Below are 6,156 nucleotides of genomic sequence, written 5' to 3'. Positions count from 1 at the left end.
TTCTATATATGTTCATAGAAATGGAGCACGATCCTGACTGCATCTCAAGTGAATGATTTTTCAATTAGCCTGTAGTTCCTTGGCGGAATTCCCTTCTCAGTCCTATTGGGTGATGGAGAGCAAAGGTTTAAGAGGTTTTGGACAATTTATGTGATTTGGAGAGGTCGTTTGTCAAGAAACAATATCTGCAACAACCTTTATGTTCAATTTGAGTCCCAGGTCTTTTGCTTATTTTTATAGCACTGTGTTCTGAGGTGTGAAAGCTATCTTACTAGCAGTGTTTAAATGGCAGTGTTGGTGGTATTTCTGGAGGGGCTTGGAGAGTCAGGAAGTCTGTTCCTCTGGATCCACAGAGACAGTGGACTGTTGGACAAATCTCATCGAAATGCTTTGAACCATGGAGATTGTTTGAGCTGAAAATTTCACCCCCAGGGTGGTAGAATGGTGTGGGTGGGAAAAATAATTGATTTTGAGTTCAGCCAAATTTGGGAGATCTGGGAATACTACTTCCTAAGACATATATTATTTATCTTCATGGTATCTCAGTTTTCTAACCTGTAAAAGTGGGATTGGTACCAAGGTTAAATGAGATAATGCATGACAGGTGTTTAGTCAGAGCCTAGTATGCATTGGAGAGGGAAATTCCAGTGTTCTTGCCTGGAGAATCCCAGGGACGGGGGAGCCTGGTGGGCTGCCGTCTATGGGGTTGCACAGAGCTGGACACCACTGGGGCGACTCAGCAGCAGCAGCAGTATGAAGTAAGGGCTTCCCAGGTGGCGCTAGTGGTAAAGAAAGTGAAAGTCTCTCAGTCATGTCTGACTCTTTGCAACCCAGTGGAATAGTCCATGGAGTTCTCCAGGCCAGAATACTGGCGTGGGTAGCCTTTTCCTTCTCCAGGGGATCTTCCCCACCCAGGGATCAAACCCAGGTCTCGTGCATTGCAGATGGATTCTTTACCAGTTGAACCCCAGGGAAGCCCCTGTCGGCTAATGCAGGAGACGTAAGAGACATGGGTTTGATCCTTGGATCAGGAAGTTCCCCTGGAGGAGAGCATGGCAACCCACTCCAGTATTCTTGCCTGGAGAAACCCATGGACAGAGGAGCCTGGCTGGCTATGATCCATAGACTCACAAAGAATCAGACATAACTGAAGCAATTTAGCAGGTATGCATTCAGTATGAAGTGAATCCTCATATATATTATTATTTATATTGTTATTTTTGCTGGAAGTAGGAATCTAATCTAAGACATATATAGGAACATTTACAACGGTTTAGTTGGAAAGATGTTCCTCACAACATTGTTTATAATAATGAAAAATTGGATTGATTAAATATATCATACGTCCTACATGGCACAGTGGTAATAAAAAATCTGCCTGCCAGTACAGGAGACACAAGAGACTTGGATTTGATATCTTGGTCAGGAGCATCACCTGGAAGAATGGCAACCCACTCCAGTATTCTTGCCTGGAAAGTTCTGTGGACAGGCTATAGTCCCCGGGGTCACAAAGAGCCAGACACAACTGAGCATGCACTCACATCATCTCAATATATCATGGCAAATAAATACATGGCTCTTGCATTATTCGGCTATTAAGAGCCATGTTCAGTTCAGATCAGTTGTTCAGTCATGTCCGACTCTTTGTGACCCCATGGACTGCAGCACGCCAGGCCTCCCTGTCCATCACCAACTCCCGGAGTTTACTGAATCTCATGTCCATTGAGTCGGTGATACCATCCAACCATCTCATCCTCTGTTATCCCCTTCTCCTCTTGCCTTCCATCTTTCCCAGCATCAGGGTTTTTTCCAAGGAGTCAGTTCGCATCAGGTGGCCAAAGTATTAGAGTTTCAGCTTCAGCATTAGTCCTTCCAATGGATATTCAGGACTGATTTGCTTTAGGATGGACTGGCTAGATCTCCTTGCAGTCCAAGGGACTCTTAAGAGTCTTCTCCAACACCACTTCAAGTGAAATATTAGGTCACAAAATAGTATCATCCTATGGTTTGTTCATACAGTAGCAACATAAGTATATACTCACATATCAAGACATGTATCTAGATGTATCAATGGGTGATAGAATACAATTTTTTATGTTTTAATTTCTCTGAGATTTTACAGTATTCATGTGCTCTTCTTGATTTAAATCTACTTTTGATCGGAAAAAGAAGTGAGGCTCAAAGCTGGAGACTTTCTCCTTTGGTGGTAAAAAACAGAAGTCACCATGTCAGTGTGGCTTTATCGGAGACTTCAGGATGTGAATTGAGGTATGCTGGCAATGTGTCACTCTATCGCAGAACACCAGCAAGGGATGAAAGATTAGGAACATTTGAAAAGGAGGTCTTGAGGAATGAGAACTACACAGCTGTAGTAAAAAAAAAAATATATATATATATATATATATATTTTAATAGGAGACTTACTGACATTTGAAAGATGGAGGCCTGTGCTACTGACTGGAGGTTGATTGGCATTTATGGGCAGTATAAGGTGTTATTTGCCCCCCATCCAAACCCTCACCCATCCACCCTCTGAATTAAATTGGATCAGCTATAAAACTTTCTATGGCTATTTACAGAAAAAGTAGTTGTCGTTTTCAAAATATGACTTATCTGGATAGAAATTTGGAAAAGTAACTTGTGACATTTTAAACATTTACTGACTCTTGTTAAAAGAGAAAGGAAAATTGTACCTGTTTAGAGAGTAAAAAACGAAAAGAACTGAGAATAGTTTCATATCAAGTCATTATTGAAATAGTTGGGTCTAAATCCCAATGGATTTTGTAAAAATTGAAATAATGTTTTGAAGGAGCACATGATTGTTATAAATAACTATTTATATTCATACCTCAGGAGTGGGCCAGTTCCCTTAATTTTCCTCATAAATCGAAAATTATTTTCACAAGTGGAAGTTTATCATTTTTGTGATGCCACAACTTGACCCTTAGAATTCTGGAATTTTCAGGTTTTCCTGCTGGATATATATTTTTGGAAATGAATGTATATATGTTCACACTGAAGATGGTACCCTAAAATTTATTAGCCCTCCTTTGTTTCTCCAAAGGGTTGAAACACATTTATGAATATTTTATCTTTTTTAACTGAGTTTTTGCAAAGGAAAAATTGTATTTTCTTAAGAAAAATGTACTATCGTACTCTCAAATTTGTGCAGAGGCAGTTTTTCTATCTGTTAAGAATTCAATTCCAGGAATAATGGGTTTTCTTTTGGGGTCCCACTCATCTTCAAGACAACCCAAGATTTGAGCATTATAAAGATTTCTCTCTTGGTTCCTTTGCTCTCTCTTTCTCTCTCCCCCACCTCCCTCCTTCCCTCCTTCCTTCTCCCTCTCCCTCTCTGTCTTTTTCTGTCTCTGCCTTTCTTTCTTTTCTGCATTCTGATGTATACCATTTTTATCTTTTATGTACAAAACCCTCTTTACTCTTCCAATCCCATCCCCTACCATGAAGATCTTAGTTTTCTCAAAAAGTTTACCCTCATTATTCATTTTCTCAGAGCCCTTTTAGCCATCAGGAATTATATATCATGATAATTTCATGAATAGTATTAGGAGATGAAATTTTCAGTGCTTTGCAATCCACTGGTAGAGATCTCAACTGGCTACCTAGTGGTTTGCTTTGATTCAAATATTGTTCAAAAGTTTATTTGTTGCCAGGACCTCAAGGTTTTTCTTGAAAAGTTGGATCTCAGAAGATTGAACCATCTTGGATTCCTCGCCACATGGCAGTAGTGAGCTGAAGTGGAGAGGGAGCAGCTCCCGTCCTCAGTGCATCATAGTCTTTCCCAATCTTTGGGGTCTTCGTTCATCTCTGTTCCCTCCCTGGTCTCAGCAGTCATGTGACTTTACCACTCCTGTTCCCTTCCTTCCTGCTCATGTAATTTCCTCTCCCAGAACCCTCCTTTCTCCTCCTCCAAAAGACATGGGAACATTGGGAGTTCTGGTTGTGATTGCTGGACCAATAAGAGGAGATACCTTTAGTTTGGGCTCCCCTGAAGGCTCAGATGGTGAAGAATCTGCCTGCAATGCAGAAGACCTGGGTTCAATCCCTGGGTCAGGAAGATCCCCTGGAGAAGAGAATGGCAACCCACTCCAGTATTCTTGCCTGGAGAATTCCATGGACAGAGGAGCCTTGTGGATTACAGTCCATGAGGTCACACAAGAGTTGGACACCACTTAGTGACTAACAAAAACACACTTTTAGTTATCCCTCAAATGAGTCCTCAGCTTATATGTAGGCTGGACTCTAGAAAGAGAATGTTGACAGCTGTTATGAACAGCTTCTAAGGTTATTTGAGGTCACTGCTATTTCAGTCGATCAGCCATTTAGACTTATTGGTATAATTTGTTCTCTGGTATTTTTCAGATGTGTTATTCATCTTTTTAAAGATTAGGAGGTCATGCAATGAACTTAAATATGTTTTATCATAATCTGAACCAAAATGAAAGTTGAAAGAACTTTAAAATTCTGTTGGTGCATGTCTAGTATTCAATAACACACAACTATTCACAGTTCTAGGATTTGGAAGGTGATCTTTTATGGGGTCATATCTTACTCCTTGGAAGGAAAGTTATGACCGACCTAGATAGCATATTCAAAAGCAGAAACATTGCTTTGCCAACAAATGTCTGTCTAGTCACGGTTATGGTTTTTCCTGTGGTCATGTATGGATGTGAGAGTTGGACTGTGAAGAAGGCTGAGCACCGAAGAATTGATGCTTTTGAACTGTGGTGTTGGAGAAGACTCTTGAGAGTCCCTTGGACTGCAAGGAGATTCAACCAATCCATTCTGAAGGAGATCAGCCCTGGGATTTCTTTGGAAGGAATGATGCTACAGCTGAAACTCCAGTACTTTGGCCACCGCATGTGAAGCGTTGACTCATTGGAAAAGACTCTGATGCTGGGAGGGATTGGGGGCAGGAGGAGAAGGGGACGACAGAGGATGAGATGGCTGGATGGCATCATTGACTCGATGCAGATGAGTTTGAGTAAACTCTGGGAGTTGGTGATGGACAGGGAAGCCTGGCGTGCTGCAATTCATGGGGTCGCAAAGAGCCAGAGACAACTGAGCAACTGAACTGAACTGATCTGAATTTTCCTTTTCCCCACAAATATTTGGTAACTTTTCCCTGTTGTTGCCCCTCAGATCTGGCTGTCCTGATCTCCCTGAATATGCCAAGAGCACCCCAGTCCCAACCTATGCTTAGCATTCAGCAGATGTTTGTTAGATGAATGAACACTTCTATATATGTTTGTGAAGCCAAGAGAGAGAGGCAAAACCACCTGCTTTTGGTCATACATGAAGTCATTGAGAAAACTGGGGTTAGATTTGGCTGTTGAGATCAAACATTTATTTAAGAGCTGCCTTCCACCTTTTCTTAATTCCTGTCAAATGACACTGTCATCCAGCTTTTTAGTAAAAGTTCAGTTTTCACTTGCCACGAACCTTTGAAATAATTCCAGGTATTGGTGATGCTTATTGTAATTCATGTTTCCAACAAAATTGAACTCAAACAATGGTTTCTGACTATAAGAACATTGACACACTGTTTCCTTGTAAATAATTGGTGAAATTCTGACCTTTGGGGTTCATGATTTCCTATTCCTACTGCAAACATCACAGCTTATGGTACCACTCTGTTGGCAGTGGGTTTACCCACTGAACGTCTAGAGGATCACATATTTGTGTGGTGTCTTGAAAGTGAAATTGAAGTTGCTCAGTCATGTCTGACTCTTTGCGACCTCATGGACTGTAGCCTACCAGGCTCTTCAGTCCATGAAAATTTCCAGGCAAGAGTACTGGAGTGGGTAGCCATTTCCTTCTCCAGGGGATCTTCCCAACCCAGGGATCGAACCTGGGTCTCCTGCATTGCAGGCAGACGCTTTACCGTCTGAGCCACCAGGGAAGCCCATGTGTGATGTCTTATCAGCCTGCAAACAATTCATGCCTTTGTGCTGTCCACAGATGCCAATCTCACCTCTTTTAGATGCTCTTGGCACTGAACCTGGGATGTTTACTCTAAGTTCATTTACGGTGTCTTTTTGAAGTTTTGCCACCTTACAAAATGAACACCAGTTTAGTTTTGCGCTGTTTTCTTGCTTTAGGTGAGGCTTTCTCTGTGCAACTTTGTATGAGTTG

At 41.5% G+C, this 6,156-nt stretch overlaps 1 non-coding gene across 1 annotated transcript; it reads right to left on the bottom strand.

Annotated features, from left to right (window-relative positions):
- Positions 1-5,851: 5,851 nt before the first annotated feature.
- Positions 5,852-5,923, bottom strand: TRNAC-GCA (transfer RNA cysteine (anticodon GCA)). Its single transcript has one exon. It is a non-coding gene; the product is annotated as a tRNA-Cys (tRNA).
- Positions 5,924-6,156: the final 233 nt, after the last annotated feature.

Source organism: Ovis canadensis, chromosome 6 (assembly GCF_042477335.2).
Source record: "Ovis canadensis isolate MfBH-ARS-UI-01 breed Bighorn chromosome 6, ARS-UI_OviCan_v2, whole genome shotgun sequence".
In the NCBI taxonomy this organism is placed as follows: Eukaryota; Metazoa; Chordata; class Mammalia; order Artiodactyla; family Bovidae; genus Ovis; species Ovis canadensis.
The sequence above is the reverse complement of the archived record's forward strand: the minus strand, read 5'-3'. Positions and strand labels throughout refer to the sequence as shown.